We start from the raw sequence: 17,906 nt of genomic DNA, 5'->3' as shown, positions 1-17,906 counted from the left end.
CTCCACAGACCCTGCTGCAGCCCCCTGCCCACGAGTGGGTACAAGGAGACAAGACATGAGCAACACAAAGGGGGGCAGGAGGTCTCTGCCTCTTATTTACAGCACAAGGATCATGCGGATCCTCGATCCTTCCATCACTGATGTCCTTGTGTGGGATGAAGGCAGCTTGTCTGCACTGTACAGCGCTGCACCACACGTTGGCGCCATATAAGAGGTGATTATGACTAGCATTAGCCCAGATTACACAGGAGATCTGACTTCTTTCTATTCTCCACAGTCTGCAGCTCACAGGGAGGCACAGCAGCAGATCACCCTAGAGATCCAGTGATCCTCTTAGGTTCCATGCACGGGATCGCTGCTGGGGGAGGAGAACATTGCAGTGCAGCCTGGACCCCTAAATATGGACCCCCACCACCGCCTTCAGTGCAAAAACACACATTACACCAGTTGAGCCTCTGCTGCAGGGAAATAATAGAAGTTTGCAGAGAGGAGGAGAGCAGCATGCAGAGATAGATAGATAGATAGATAATAGATAGATAGATAGATAGATAGATAGATAGATAGATAGATAGATAGAAGGTCTGAGTGGCCAGGGTGCAAATACACACGTCAGGTATAGAGCTATAATAATATATATTATTATGTATACCCCTCCTCACATGTAAAGCGCCATGGAATAAATGGCGCTATAATAATAAATAATAATAATAATATGCACACACACATACACAGCAATATGGAAGGAGAGAACATCACACATACACGGGCAGAGCTGGATACACAGTATATGTGCACAGGAATATAGAGGAAAAAGGGACCAATGTATGGCTTATATACAGGGGAAAGCTGAACACACGTGTATATATATATATATATATATATATATATATATACACACACACACACAATACATATATACAGGGTAAGAGCTGCACACAGGCAGTATACAAGGAAAGGTGTAATATAAATACATACATAGGACTGCACAGGTTATTTAGCTATAGGGAAGGGGCTTGACAGTATACATACAGGGAGAGAGCTGCACACAGTATATAGGGGGCACTGCACACAGTATATAGGGGGCACTGCACACAGTATATAGGGGGCACTGCACACAGTATATAGGGGGCACTGCACACAGTATATAGGGGGCACTGCACACAGTATATACCTACACACAGTATATAGGGGCACTGCACACAGTATATACCTACACACAGTATATAGGGGCACTGCACACAGTATATAAGGGGCACTGCACACAGTATATACCTACACACAGTATATAGGGGGCACTGCACACAGTATATACCTACACAGTATATAGGGGCACTGCACACAGTATATAAGGGGCACTGCACACAGTATATACCCATACACACACATAGGAGCCTTGCTATACATCCAGCTCGGACCTCTCCTACCTGCTGACTGTTCCCAGCTTCCAGGTAACAATGTACAAGGTTCCAATAGTTTCCTCCACAAAGTAAAGTAACAAAACGATGGGATCAGGTGGGATCCGGGGATCAGGTGGGATCCGGGGATCAGGGGCTGAGCTGGGGGATCTGCAGGGGACTTGATCCTCGCATCCAGCACTGGAGGCTTCTCAGGGGCCACCAATACGAGGCTCCGGCACTGCTCAGAGGGATCCAGTTGTACCCTGGAGGCGTCTGGGATCCAATGACCTGAAGGGATCAATTAGGGTTAGGAATCCTGGGAGTACAGGGAAAGGGGTCCAGTAGAATGAAAGAGCCGGGATCCTGGATGCAGGGAGAGATCCAGGAGGTCCGGGGACCCCAGTGGCTGGGGTCCAGGGGATGGAGGCAGAGGGGATCCAGTGGGTGGTAGGGCGCTGGATCCAGTTCAGGGCACAGATCTCTCCTCTGGGTCTCGCTCAGGTCCCAGCATTAAGTCAACATTTCCCAGCAGAAGTGAGAGCAGCGCCGGTGCACGGAGCCCCCGGGTCCTGGGCAGAGGAGTTGCAGGCGGGGGCCCCTCTACCGCTGGCAGCCGGGCTCCCTGTGCTCTCTGCTGCCCGGTGCGCTGGAGACTGGCAGGGCGGAAGGGCGCTCTCAGAGGCGGGGTGTCCGGCTCTCCGCTCCCGGGGACATGGTGGCCTGTGCTCGGCTTCTCTCTGTCACATCTCCCCGCACACACTGCGGGCACCGAGCGCTGCACGGAGCAGAGGGAGGAGGAGGAGGAGGAGGAGGCGGCGCCGGCTGTGCAAGTGCCCGGACCAGGCCCCTCCCCCAGCCCGACCCCTCCCTGCAGCCGGCACCGCCTGCATCCCGGCACAGAGCCTGCGGGGACCGGAGCTGGAGCCTGCACATACCGGGAGCGTGCGTATACCGGAGGGTGCACATACCGGGAGCGTGCGTATACCGGAGGATGCACATACCGGGGCCAGGAGCGGGCGTATACCGGAGGGTGCACATACCGGGAGCGTGCGTATACCGGAGCCTGCACATACCGGGAGCGTGCGTATACCGGAGGGTGCATATACCGGGAGCGTGCGTGTACCGGAGGATGTATATACCGGGAGCGTGCGTGTACCGGAGGATGTATATACCGGGAGCGGGCGTATACCGGAGGGTGTATATACCGGGGCCGGGAGCGTGCGTATACCGGGGGGTGCATATACCGGGAGCGTGCGTATACCGGAGGATGCATATACCGGGGCCGGGAGCGTGCGTATACCGGGGGGTGCATATACCGGGAGCGTGCGTATACCGGAGGGTGCATATACCGGGAGCGTGCGTATACCGGAGGGTGCACATACCGGGAGCGTGCGTATACCGGGGGGTGCATATACCGGGAGCGTGCGTATACCGGAGGGTGCACATACCGGGAGCGTGCGTATACCGGAGGATGCATATACCGGGGCCGGGAGCGTGCGTATACCGGAGGGTGCATATACCGGGAGCGGGCGTATACCGGAGGGTGTATATACCGGGGCCGGGAGCGTGCGTATACCGGGGGGTGCATATACCGGGAGCGTGCGTATACCGGAGGATGCATATACCGGGGCCGGGAGCGTGCGTATACCGGGGGGTGCATATACCGGGAGCGTGCGTATACCGGAGGGTGCACATACCGGGAGCGTGCGTATACCGGAGGGTGCATATACCGGGGCCAGGAGCGTGCGTATACCGGAGGGTGCATATACCGGGAGCGTGCGTATACCGGAGGGTGCACATACCGGGAGCGTGCGTATACCGGGGGGTGCATATACCGGGAGCGTGCGTATACCGGAGGGTGCACATACCGGGAGCGTGCGTATACCGGAGGATGTATATACCGGGAGCGTGCGTATACCGGAGGGTGCACATACCGGGAGCGTGCGTATACCGGAGGGTGCACATACCGGGAGCGTGCGTATACCGGAGGGTGCATATACCGGGGCCAGGAGCGTGCGTATACCGGAGGGTGCATATACCGGGAGCGTGCGTATACCGGAGGGTGCACATACCGGGAGCGTGCGTATACCGGAGGATGTATATACCGGGAGCGTGCGTATACCGGAGGGTGCACATACCGGGAGCGTGCGTATACCGGAGGGTGCACATACCGGGAGCGTGCGTATACCGGAGGCTGCACATACCGGGAGCGTGCGTATACCGGAGGGTGCATATACCGGGAGCGTGCGTATACCGGAGGGTGCACATACCGGGAGCGGGCGTATACCGGAGGATGTATATACCGGGAGCGTGCGTATACCGGAGGATGTATATACCGGGAGCGGGCGTATACCGGAGGGTGCATATACCGGGAGCGTGCGTATACCGGAGGGTGCATATACCGGGAGCGGGCGTATACCGGAGGGTGCATATACCGGGAGCGTGCGTATACCGGAGGGTGCATATACCGGGAGCGTGCGTATACCGGAGGATGTATATACCAGGAGCGTGCGTATACCGGAGGATGTATATACCGGGAGCGTGCGTATACCGGAGGGTGCACATACCGGGAGCGGGCGTATACCGGAGGATGTATATACCGGGAGCGTGCGTATACCGGAGGATGTATATACCGGGAGCGTGCGTATACCGGAGGGTGCACATACCGGGAGCGGGCGTATACCAGAGGGTGCATATACCGGGAGCGGGCGTATACCGGAGGATGTATATACCGGGAGCGTGCGTATACCGGAGGGTGCACATACCGGGAGCGTGCGTATACCGGAGGGTGCATATACCGGGAGCGGGCGTATACCGGAGGGTGCATATACCGGGAGCGTGCGTATACCGGAGGGTGCACATACCGGGAGCGTGCGTATACCGGAGGGTGCATATACCGGGAGCGTGCGTATACCGGAGGGTGCATATACCGGGAGCGGGCGTATACCGGAGGGTGCATATACCGGGAGCGGGCGTATACCGGAGGGTGCACATACCGGGAGCGTGCGTATACCGGAGGGTGCATATACCGGGAGCGGGCGTATACCGGAGGGTGCATATACCGGGAGCGTGCGTATACCGGAGGGTGCATATACCGGGGCCAGGAGCGTGCGTATACCGGAGGGTGCATATACCGGGAGCGGGCGTATACCGGAGGGTGCACATACCGGAAGCGGGCGTATACCGGAGGATGTATATACCGGGGCCAGGAGCGTGCGTATACCGGAGGGTGCATATACCGGGGCCAGGAGCGTGCGTATACCGGAGGGTGCATATACCGGGAGCGTGCGTATACCGGAGGGTGCACATACCGGGAGCGTGCGTATACCGGAGGGTGCACATACCGGGAGCGGGCGTATACCGGAGGATGTATATACCGGGAGCGTGCGTATACCGGAGGGTGCATATACCGGGAGCGTGCGTATACCGGAGGATGCATATACCGGGAGCGTGCGTATACCGGAGCCTGCACATACCGGGAGCGGGCGTATACCGGAGGATGTATATACCGGGAGCGTGCGTATACCGGAGGGTGCATATACCGGGAGCGGGCGTATACCGGAGGGTGCATATACCGGGAGCGTGCGTATACCGGAGGGTGCATATACCGGGAGCGTGCGTATACCGGAGGATGTATATACCGGGAGCGTGCGTATACCGGAGGGTGCACATACCGGGAGCGTGCGTATACCGGAGGCTGCATATACCGGGAGCGGGCGTATACCGGAGGGTGCACATACCGGGAGCGTGCGTATACCGGAGGCTGCATATACCGGGAGCGGGCGTATACCGGAGGGTGCACATACCGGGAGCGTGCGTATACCGGAGGGTGCATATACCGGGAGCGGGCGTATACCGGAGGGTGCACATACCGGGAGCGTGCGTATACCGGAGGGTGCATATACCGGGAGCGGGCGTATACCGGAGGGTGCACATACCGGGAGCGTGCGTATACCGGAGGGTGCACATACCGGGAGCGTGCGTATACCGGAGGCTGCATATACCGGGAGCGTGCGTATACCGGAGGCTGCATATACCGGGGCCAGGAGCGTGCGTATACCGGAGGGTGTATATACCGGGAGCGTGCGTATACCGGAGGGTGCACATACCGGGAGCGGGCGTATACCGGAGGGTGCATATACCGGGAGCGTGCGTATACCGGAGGCTGCATATACCGGGAGCGTGCGTATACCGGAGGGTGCACATACCGGGAGCGTGCGTATACCGGAGGGTGCATATACCGGGGCCAGGAGCGTGTGTATACCGGAGGGTGCATATACCGGGAGCGTGCGTATACCGGAGGGTGCATATACCGGGGCCAGGAGCGTGCGTATACCGGAGGGTGTATATACCGGGAGCGTGCGTATACCGGAGGGTGCATATACCGGGAGCGGGCGTATACCGGAGGGTGCATATACCGGGAGCGTGCGTATACCGGAGGCTGCATATACCGGGAGCGTGCGTATACCGGAGGGTGCATATACCGGGAGCGGGCGTATACCGGAGGGTGCACATACCGGGAGCGTGCTTATACCGGAGGGTGCATATACCGGGAGCGGGCGTATACCGGAGGGTGCACATACCGGGAGCGTGCGTATACCGGAGGCTGCATATACCGGGAGCGTGCGTATACCGGAGGCTGCATATACCGGGGCCAGGAGCGTGCGTATACCGGAGGGTGTATATACCGGGAGCGTGCGTATACCGGAGGGTGCACATACCGGGAGCGGGCGTATACCGGAGGGTGCATATACCGGGAGCGTGCGTATACCGGAGGCTGCATATACCGGGAGCGTGCGTATACCGGAGGGTGCACATACCGGGAGCGTGCGTATACCGGAGGGTGCATATACCGGGGCCAGGAGCGTGTGTATACCGGAGGGTGCATATACCGGGAGCGTGCGTATACCGGAGGGTGCATATACCGGGGCCAGGAGCGTGCGTATACCGGAGGGTGTATATACCGGGAGCGTGCGTATACCGGAGGGTGCATATACCGGGAGCGGGCGTATACCGGAGGGTGCATATACCGGGAGCGTGCGTATACCGGAGGCTGCATATACCGGGAGCGTGCGTATACCGGAGGATGCATATACCGGGGCCAGGAGCGTGTGTATACCGGAGGGTGCATATACCGGGAGCGTGCGTATACCGGAGGGTGCATATACCGGGAGCGGGAGCGTGCGTATACCGGAGGGTGCATATACCGGGAGCGGGAGCGTGCGTATACCGGAGGGTGCATATACCAGGAGCGTGTGTATACCGGAGGATGCATATACCGGGAGCGTGCGTATACCGGAGGGTGCATATACCGGGAGCGGGAGCGTGCGTATACCGGAGGGTGCATATACCGGGGCCGGGAGCGTGCGTATACCGGAGGGTGCATATACCGGGGCCAGGAGCGTGTGTATACCGGAGGGTGCATATACCAGGAGCGTGTGTATACCGGAGGATGCGTATACCGGAGGCTGCATATACCGGGAGCGTGCGTATACCGGAGGGTGCATATACCGGGAGCGGGCGTATACCGGAGGGTGCATATACCGGGAGCGGGCGTATACCGGAGGGTGCATATACCGGGGCCAGGAGCGTGCGTATACCGGAGGGTGCATATACCGGGGCCAGGAGCGTGTGTATACCGGAGGGTGCATATAGCAGGAGCGTGTGTATACCGGAGGATGCATATACCGGGGCCAGGAGCGTGCGTATACCGGGGGGTGCATATACCGGGGCCAGGAGCGTGCATATACCGGGGCCAGGAGCGTGTGTATACCGGAGGGTGCATATACCGGGGCCAGGAGCGTGTGTATACCGGAGGGTGCATATACCAGGAGCGTGTGTATACCGGAGGGTGCATATACCGGGGCCAGGAGCGTGCGTATACCGGAGGATGCATATACCGGGGCCAGGAGCGTGCGTATACCGGGGGGTGCATATACCGGGGCCAGGAGCGTGTGTATACCGGAGGGTGCATATACCAGGAGCGTGCGTATACCGGGGGGTGCATATACCGGGGCCAGGAGCGTGTGTATACCGGAGGATGCATATACCGGGGCCAGGAGCGTGTGTATACCGGAGGGTGCATATACCGGGGCCAGGAGCGTGTGTATACCGGAGGGTGCATATAGCAGGAGCGTGTGTATACCGGAGGATGCATATACCGGGGCCAGGAGCGTGCGTATACCGGGGGGTGCATATACCGGGGCCAGGAGCGTGCATATACCGGGGCCAGGAGCGTGTGTATACCGGAGGGTGCATATACCGGGGCCAGGAGCGTGTGTATACCGGAGGGTGCATATACCAGGAGCGTGTGTATACCGGAGGGTGCATATACCGGGGCCAGGAGCGTGCGTATACCGGAGGATGCATATACCGGGGCCAGGAGCGTGCGTATACCGGGGGGTGCATATACCGGGGCCAGGAGCGTGTGTATACCGGAGGGTGCATATACCAGGAGCGTGCGTATACCGGGGGGTGCATATACCGGGAGCGTGCGTATACCGGAGGGTGCATATACCGGGAGCGTGCGTATACCGGAGGATGCATATACCGGGGCCAGGAGCGTGCGTATACCGGAGGGTGCATATACCAGGAGCGTGCGTATACCGGAGGATGCATATACCGGGGCCAGGAGCGTGTGTATACCGGAGGGTGCATATACCGGGGCCAGGAGCGTGCGTATACCGGAGGATGCATATACCGGGGCCAGGAGCGTGCGTATACCGGGGGGTGCATATACCGGGGCCAGGAGCGTGCGTATACCGGAGGGTGCATATACCGGGAGCGGGCGTATACCGGGGCCAGGAGCGTGCGTATACCGGAGGGTGCATATACCAGGAGCGTGCGTATACCGGAGGATGCATATACCGGGGCCAGGAGCGTGCGTATACCGGGGGGTGCATATACCGGGGCCAGGAGCGTGTGTATACCGGAGGGTGCATATACCAGGAGCGGGCGTATACCGGGGGGTGCGTATACCGGAGGGTGCATATACCGGGAGCGTGCGTATACCGGAGGATGCATATACCGGGGCCAGGAGCGTGCGTATACCGGAGGGTGCATATACCAGGAGCGTGCGTATACCGGAGGATGCATATACCGGGGCCAGGAGCGTGTGTATACCGGAGGGTGCACATACCGGGGCCGGGAGCGTGCGTATACCGGAGGATGCATATACCGGGGCCAGGAGCGTGCGTATACCGGGGGGTGCATATACCGGGGCCAGGAGCGTGCGTATACCGGAGGGTGCATATACCGGGAGCGGGCGTATACCGGAGGGTGCACATACCGGGAGCGTGCGTATACCGGAGGGTGCATATACCGGGGCCAGGAGCGTGCGTATACTGGGGGGTGCACATACCGGGGCCAGGAGCGTGCGTATACCGGAGGGTGCATATACCGGGAGCGGGCGTATACCGGAGGATGCATATACCGGGAGCGGGCGTATACCGGAGGGTGCGTATACCGGAGGATGCATATACCGGGGCCAGGAGCGTGCGTATACTGGGGGGTGCACATACCGGGGCCGGGAGCGTGTGTATACCGGAGGGTGCATATACCGGGGCCGGGAGCGTGCGTATACCGGAGGGTGCATATACCGGGGCCAGGAGCGTGCGTATACCGGAGGGTGCATATACCGGGGCCAGGAGCGTGCGTATACCGGAGGGTGCATATACCGGGAGCGGGCGTATACTGGAGGGTGCATATACCGGAGGCGTGCGTATACCGGAGGATGCATATACCGGGGCCAGGAGCGTGCGTATACTGGGGGGTGCACATACCGGGGCCGGGAGCGTGTGTATACCGGAGGGTGCATATACCGGGGCCGGGAACGCGCGTATACCGGAGGGTGCATATACCGGGGCCGGGAGCGTGCGTATACCGGAGGGTGCATATACTGGGGCCAGGAGCGTGCGTATACCGGAGGGTGCATATACTGGGGCCCGGAGCGTGCGTATACCAGAGGGTGCATATACCGGGGCCGGGAGCGTGCGTATACCGGAGGGTGCATATACTGGGGCCAGGAGCGTGCGTATACCAGAGGGTGCATATACCGGGGCCGGTAGCGTGCGTATACCGGAGGGTGCATATACCGGGAGCGTGCGTATACCGGAGGATGCATATACCGGGGCCAGGAGCGTGCGTATACTGTGGGGTGCACATACCGGGGCCAGGAGCGTGCGTATACCGGAGGGTGCATATACCGGGGCCAGGAGCGTGCGTATACCGGAGGATGCATATACCGGGGCCAGGAGCGTGCGTATACCGGAGGATGCATATACCGGGGCCAGGAGCGTGCGTATACTGGGGGGTGCACATACCGGGGCCGGGAGCGTGTGTATACCGGAGGGTGCATATACCGGGGCCGGGAGCGTGCGTATACCGGAGGGTGCATATACCGGGGCCAGGAGCGTGCGTATACCGGAGGGTGCATATACCGGGAGCGGGCGTATACCGGAGGGTGCACATACCGGGAGCGGGCGTATACCGGAGGGTGCATATACCGGAAGCGTGCGTATACCGGAGGATGCATATACCGGGGCCAGGAGCGTGCGTATACCGGAGGGTGCATATACCGGGAGCGGGCGTATACCGGAGGGTGCATATACCGGGAGCGGGCGTATACCGGAGGGTGCATATACCGGGAGCGTGCGTATACCGGAGGATGCATATACCGGGGCCAGGAGCGTGCGTATACTGGGGGGTGCACATACCGGGGCCGGGAGCGTGTGTATACCGGAGGGTGCATATACCGGGGCCGGGAGCGTGCGTATACCGGAGGGTGCAAATACCGGGGCCGGGAGCGTGCGTATACCGGAGGGTGCATATACTGGGGCCAGGAGCGTGCGTATACCGGAGGGTGCATATACTGGGGCCAGGAGCGTGCGTATACCAGAGGGTGCATATACTGGGGCCAGGAGCGTGCGTATACCGGAGGGTGCATATACCGGGGCCGGGAGCGTGCGTATACCGGAGGGTGCATATACTGGAGCCAGGAGCGTGCGTATACCGGAGGGTGCATATACCGGGGCCGGTAGCGTGCGTATACCGGAGGGTGCATATACCGGGGCCGGTAGCGTGCGTATACCGGAGGGTGCATATACCGGGGCCGGGAGCGTGCGTATACCGGAAGGTGCATATACCGGGGCCAGGAGCGTGCGTATACCGGAGGGTGCATATACCGGGGCCAGGAGCGTGCGTATACCGGAGGGTGCATATACCGGGGCCAGGAGCGTGCGTATACCGGAGGGTGCATATACCGGGGCCAGGAGCGTGTGTATACCGGGGGGTGCACATACCGGGGCCAGGAGCGTGCTTATACCGGAGGGTGCATATACCGGTGCCAGGAGCGTGCGTATACCGGAGGGTGCATATACCGGGGCCAGGAGCGTGTGTATACCGGAGGGTGCATATACCGGGGCCAGGAGCGTGTGTATACCGGAGGGTGCATATACCGGGGCCGGGAGCGTGTGTATACCGGAGGGTGCATATACCGGGGCCGGGAGCGTGCGTATACCGGAGGGTGCATATACCGGGGCCAGGAGCGTGCGTATACCGGAGGGTGCATATACCGGGGCCAGGAGCGTGCGTATACCGGAGGGTGCATATACTGGTGCCAGGAGCGTGCGTATACCGGAGGGTGCATATACTGGGGCCAGGAGCGTGCGTATACCAGAGGGTGCATATACTGGGGCCAGGAGCGTGCGTATACCGGAGGGTGCATATACCGGGGCCAGGAGCGTGCGTATACTGGGGGGTGCACATACCGGGGCCAGGAGCGTGCGTATACCGGAGGGTGCATATACCGGGAGCGGGCGTATACCGGAGGATGCATATACCGGGAGCGGGCGTATACCGGAGGGTGCGTATACCGGAGGATGCATATACCGGGGCCAGGAGCGTGCGTATACTGGGGGGTGCACATACCGGGGCCGGGAGCGTGTGTATACCGGAGGGTGCATATACCGGGGCCGGGAGCGTGCGTATACCGGAGGGTGCATATACCGGGGCCAGGAGCGTGCGTATACCGGAGGGTGCATATACCGGGGCCAGGAGCGTGCGTATACCGGAGGGTGCATATACCGGGAGCGGGCGTATACTGGAGGGTGCATATACCGGAGGCGTGCGTATACCGGAGGATGCATATACCGGGGCCAGGAGCGTGCGTATACTGGGGGGTGCACATACCGGGGCCGGGAGCGTGTGTATACCGGAGGGTGCATATACCGGGGCCGGGAACGCGCGTATACCGGAGGGTGCATATACCGGGGCCGGGAGCGTGCGTATACCGGAGGGTGCATATACTGGGGCCAGGAGCGTGCGTATACCGGAGGGTGCATATACTGGGGCCCGGAGCGTGCGTATACCAGAGGGTGCATATACCGGGGCCGGGAGCGTGCGTATACCGGAGGGTGCATATACTGGGGCCAGGAGCGTGCGTATACCAGAGGGTGCATATACCGGGGCCGGTAGCGTGCGTATACCGGAGGGTGCATATACCGGGAGCGTGCGTATACCGGAGGATGCATATACCGGGGCCAGGAGCGTGCGTATACTGGGGGGTGCACATACCGGGGCCAGGAGCGTGCGTATACCGGAGGGTGCATATACCGGGAGCGGGCGTATACCGGAGGATGCATATACCGGGGCCAGGAGCGTGCGTATACTGGGGGGTGCACATACCGGGGCCGGGAGCGTGTGTATACCGGAGGGTGCATATACCGGGGCCGGGAGCGTGCGTATACCGGAGGGTGCATATACCGGGGCCAGGAGCGTGCGTATACCGGAGGGTGCATATACCGGGAGCGGGCGTATACCGGAGGGTGCACATACCGGGAGCGGGCGTATACCGGAGGGTGCATATACCGGAAGCGTGCGTATACCGGAGGATGCATATACCGGGGCCAGGAGCGTGCGTATACCGGAGGGTGCATATACCGGGAGCGGGCGTATACCGGAGGGTGCATATACCGGGAGCGGGCGTATACCGGAGGGTGCATATACCGGGAGCGTGCGTATACCGGAGGATGCATATACCGGGGCCAGGAGCGTGCGTATACTGGGGGGTGCACATACCGGGGCCGGGAGCGTGTGTATACCGGAGGGTGCATATACCGGGGCCGGGAGCGTGCGTATACCGGAGGGTGCAAATACCGGGGCCGGGAGCGTGCGTATACCGGAGGGTGCATATACTGGGGCCAGGAGCGTGCGTATACCGGAGGGTGCATATACTGGGGCCAGGAGCGTGCGTATACCAGAGGGTGCATATACTGGGGCCAGGAGCGTGCGTATACCGGAGGGTGCATATACCGGGGCCGGGAGCGTGCGTATACCGGAGGGTGCATATACTGGAGCCAGGAGCGTGCGTATACCGGAGGGTGCATATACCGGGGCCGGTAGCGTGCGTATACCGGAGGGTGCATATACCGGGGCCGGTAGCGTGCGTATACCGGAGGGTGCATATACCGGGGCCGGGAGCGTGCGTATACCGGAAGGTGCATATACCGGGGCCAGGAGCGTGCGTATACCGGAGGGTGCATATACCGGGGCCAGGAGCGTGCGTATACCGGAGGGTGCATATACCGGGGCCAGGAGCGTGCGTATACCGGAGGGTGCATATACCGGGGCCAGGAGCGTGTGTATACCGGGGGGTGCACATACCGGGGCCAGGAGCGTGCTTATACCGGAGGGTGCATATACCGGTGCCAGGAGCGTGCGTATACCGGAGGGTGCATATACCGGGGCCAGGAGCGTGTGTATACCGGAGGGTGCATATACCGGGGCCAGGAGCGTGTGTATACCGGAGGGTGCATATACCGGGGCCGGGAGCGTGTGTATACCGGAGGGTGCATATACCGGGGCCGGGAGCGTGCGTATACCGGAGGGTGCATATACCGGGGCCAGGAGCGTGCGTATACCGGAGGGTGCATATACCGGGGCCAGGAGCGTGCGTATACCGGAGGGTGCATATACTGGTGCCAGGAGCGTGCGTATACCGGAGGGTGCATATACTGGGGCCAGGAGCGTGCGTATACCAGAGGGTGCATATACTGGGGCCAGGAGCGTGCGTATACCGGAGGGTGCATATACCGGGGCCAGGAGCGTGCGTATACTGGGGGGTGCACATACCGGGGCCAGGAGCGTGCGTATACCGGAGGGTGCATATACCGGGAGCGGGCGTATACCGGAGGATGCATATACCGGGAGCGGGCGTATACCGGAGGGTGCGTATACCGGAGGATGCATATACCGGGGCCAGGAGCGTGCGTATACTGGGGGGTGCACATACCGGGGCCGGGAGCGTGTGTATACCGGAGGGTGCATATACCGGGGCCGGGAGCGTGCGTATACCGGAGGGTGCATATACCGGGGCCAGGAGCGTGCGTATACCGGAGGGTGCATATACCGGGGCCAGGAGCGTGCGTATACCGGAGGGTGCATATACCGGGAGCGGGCGTATACTGGAGGGTGCATATACCGGAGGCGTGCGTATACCGGAGGATGCATATACCGGGGCCAGGAGCGTGCGTATACTGGGGGGTGCACATACCGGGGCCGGGAGCGTGTGTATACCGGAGGGTGCATATACCGGGGCCGGGAACGCGCGTATACCGGAGGGTGCATATACCGGGGCCGGGAGCGTGCGTATACCGGAGGGTGCATATACTGGGGCCAGGAGCGTGCGTATACCGGAGGGTGCATATACTGGGGCCCGGAGCGTGCGTATACCAGAGGGTGCATATACCGGGGCCGGGAGCGTGCGTATACCGGAGGGTGCATATACTGGGGCCAGGAGCGTGCGTATACCAGAGGGTGCATATACCGGGGCCGGTAGCGTGCGTATACCGGAGGGTGCATATACCGGGAGCGTGCGTATACCGGAGGATGCATATACCGGGGCCAGGAGCGTGCGTATACTGGGGGGTGCACATACCGGGGCCAGGAGCGTGCGTATACCGGAGGGTGCATATACCGGGAGCGGGCGTATACCGGAGGATGCATATACCGGGGCCAGGAGCGTGCGTATACTGGGGGGTGCACATACCGGGGCCGGGAGCGTGTGTATACCGGAGGGTGCATATACCGGGGCCGGGAGCGTGCGTATACCGGAGGGTGCATATACCGGGGCCAGGAGCGTGCGTATACCGGAGGGTGCATATACCGGGAGCGGGCGTATACCGGAGGGTGCACATACCGGGAGCGGGCGTATACCGGAGGGTGCATATACCGGAAGCGTGCGTATACCGGAGGATGCATATACCGGGGCCAGGAGCGTGCGTATACCGGAGGGTGCATATACCGGGAGCGGGCGTATACCGGAGGGTGCATATACCGGGAGCGGGCGTATACCGGAGGGTGCATATACCGGGAGCGTGCGTATACCGGAGGATGCATATACCGGGGCCAGGAGCGTGCGTATACTGGGGGGTGCACATACCGGGGCCGGGAGCGTGTGTATACCGGAGGGTGCATATACCGGGGCCGGGAGCGTGCGTATACCGGAGGGTGCAAATACCGGGGCCGGGAGCGTGCGTATACCGGAGGGTGCATATACTGGGGCCAGGAGCGTGCGTATACCGGAGGGTGCATATACTGGGGCCAGGAGCGTGCGTATACCAGAGGGTGCATATACTGGGGCCAGGAGCGTGCGTATACCGGAGGGTGCATATACCGGGGCCGGGAGCGTGCGTATACCGGAGGGTGCATATACTGGAGCCAGGAGCGTGCGTATACCGGAGGGTGCATATACCGGGGCCGGTAGCGTGCGTATACCGGAGGGTGCATATACCGGGGCCGGTAGCGTGCGTATACCGGAGGGTGCATATACCGGGGCCGGGAGCGTGCGTATACCGGAAGGTGCATATACCGGGGCCAGGAGCGTGCGTATACCGGAGGGTGCATATACCGGGGCCAGGAGCGTGCGTATACCGGAGGGTGCATATACCGGGGCCAGGAGCGTGCGTATACCGGAGGGTGCATATACCGGGGCCAGGAGCGTGTGTATACCGGGGGGTGCACATACCGGGGCCAGGAGCGTGCTTATACCGGAGGGTGCATATACCGGTGCCAGGAGCGTGCGTATACCGGAGGGTGCATATACCGGGGCCAGGAGCGTGTGTATACCGGAGGGTGCATATACCGGGGCCAGGAGCGTGTGTATACCGGAGGGTGCATATACCGGGGCCGGGAGCGTGTGTATACCGGAGGGTGCATATACCGGGGCCGGGAGCGTGCGTATACCGGAGGGTGCATATACCGGGGCCAGGAGCGTGCGTATACCGGAGGGTGCATATACCGGGGCCAGGAGCGTGCGTATACCGGAGGGTGCATATACTGGTGCCAGGAGCGTGCGTATACCGGAGGGTGCATATACTGGGGCCAGGAGCGTGCGTATACCAGAGGGTGCATATACTGGGGCCAGGAGCGTGCGTATACCGGAGGGTGCATATACCGGGGCCAGGAGCGTGTGTATACTGGGGGGTGCACATACCGGGGCCAGGAGCGTGCGTATACCGGAGGGTGCATATACTGGGGCCAGGAGCGTGCGTATACCGGAGGGTGCATATACTGGGGCCAGGAGCGTGTGTATACTGGGGGGTGCACATACCGGGGCCAGGAGCGTGCTTATACCGGAGGGTGCACATACCGGGGCCGGTAGCGTGCGTATACCGGAGGGTGCATATTACCGGGGCCAGGAGCGTGCGTATACCGGAGGGTGCATATTACCGGGGCCAGGAGCGTGTGTATACCAGAGGGTGCACATACCGGGGCCAGGAGCGTGTGTATACCAGAGGGTGCATATACTGGGGCCGGGAGCGTGCATATACCGGAGGGTGCATATACTGGGGCCGGTAGCGTGCGTATACCGGAAGGTGCATATACTGGGGCCGGTAGCGTGCGTATACCGGAGGGTGCACATACCGGGGCCAGGAGCGTGTGTATACCGGGGGGTGCGTATACCGGGGTCAGGAGCGTGTGTATACCGGAGGGTGCGTATACCGGAGGGTGCATATACCGGGGCCGGGAGCGTGCGTATACCGGAGGGTGCATATACTGGGGCCGGTAGCGTGCGTATACCGAAGGGTGCATATACCGGGGCCAGGAGCGTGCGTATACCGGAGGGTGCATATACCGGGGCCAGGAGCGTGCGTATACCGGAGGGTGCATATACCGGGGCCAGGAGCGTGCGTATACCGGAGGGTGCATATACTGGTGCCAGGAGCGTGCGTATACCGGAGGGTGCATATACTGGGGCCAGGAGCGTGCGTATACCAGAGGGTGCATATACTGGGGCCAGGAGCGTGCGTATACCGGAGGGTGCATATACCGGGGCCAGGAGCGTGTGTATACTGGGGGGTGCACATACCGGGGCCAGGAGCGTGCGTATACCGGAGGGTGCATATACTGGGGCCAGGAGCGTGCGTATACCGGAGGGTGCATATACTGGGGCCAGGAGCGTGTGTATACTGGGGGGTGCACATACCGGGGCCAGGAGCGTGCTTATACCGGAGGGTGCACATACCGGGGCCGGTAGCGTGCGTATACCGGAGGGTGCATATTACCGGGGCCAGGAGCGTGCGTATACCGGAGGGTGCATATTACCGGGGCCAGGAGCGTGTGTATACCAGAGGGTGCACATACCGGGGCCAGGAGCGTGTGTATACCAGAGGGTGCATATACTGGGGCCGGGAGCGTGCATATACCGGAGGGTGCATATACTGGGGCCGGTAGCGTGCGTATACCGGAAGGTGCATATACTGGGGCCGGTAGCGTGCGTATACCGGAGGGTGCACATACCGGGGCCAGGAGCGTGTGTATACCGGGGGGTGCGTATACCGGGGTCAGGAGCGTGTGTATACCGGAGGGTGCGTATACCGGAGGGTGCATATACCGGGGCCGGGAGCGTGCGTATACCGGAGGGTGCATATACTGGGGCCGGTAGCGTGCGTATACCGAAGGGTGCATATACCGGGGCCAGGAGCGTGCGTATACCGGAGGGTGCATATACTGGGGCCAGGAGCGTGCGTATACTGGGGGGTGCACATACCGGGGCCAGGAGCATGCGTATACCGGAGGGTGCATATACCGGGGTCGGGAGCGTGTGTATAACGGAGGGTGCATATACCGGGGCCGGTAGCGTGCGTATACCGGAGGGTGCATATTACCGGGGCCAGGAGCGTGCTTATACCGGAGGGTGCATATTACCGGGGCCAGGAGCGTGTGTATACCAGAGGGTGCACATACCGGGGCCAGGAGCGTGTGTATACCAGAGGGTGCATATACTGGGGCCGGGAGCGTGCATATACCGGAGGGTGCATATACTGGGGCCGGTAGCGTGCGTATACCGGAGGGTGCATATACTGGGGCCGGTAGCGTGCGTATACCGGAGGGTGCACATACCGGGGCCAGGAGCGTGTGTATACCGGGGGGTGCGTATACCGGGGTCAGGAGCGTGTGTATACCGGAGGGTGCGTATACCGGGGCCGGGAGCGTGCGTATACCGGAGGG

General features: G+C 61.3%; 1 protein-coding gene across 20 annotated transcripts in view; it reads right to left on the bottom strand.

The window, feature by feature from the left end:
• Positions 1 to 2,183, bottom strand: part of ADGRL2 (adhesion G protein-coupled receptor L2) — a 196,076-nt gene extending 193,893 nt beyond the window's left edge. For 12 of the 20 annotated variants that reach the window (XM_069735779.1, XM_069735790.1, XM_069735791.1 and 9 more), the window contains exon 1: positions 1,425 to 2,158. The gene's annotated coding sequence lies outside the window, so the exon portion shown is untranslated. Of the gene's footprint in view, positions 1 to 1,424 lie in introns of all 20 variants that reach the window. The other 8 variants (XM_069735783.1, XM_069735787.1, XM_069735788.1 and 5 more) reach the window with 5 other exon arrangements.
• Between the last annotated feature and the right edge of the window lie 15,723 nt (positions 2,184 to 17,906).

Source organism: Ranitomeya imitator, chromosome 8 (assembly GCF_032444005.1).
Source record: "Ranitomeya imitator isolate aRanImi1 chromosome 8, aRanImi1.pri, whole genome shotgun sequence".
NCBI classification, from domain to species: domain Eukaryota; kingdom Metazoa; phylum Chordata; class Amphibia; order Anura; family Dendrobatidae; genus Ranitomeya; species Ranitomeya imitator.
Note: the sequence above shows the minus strand (reverse complement) of the source record. Positions and strands in the feature narration are given on the sequence as shown.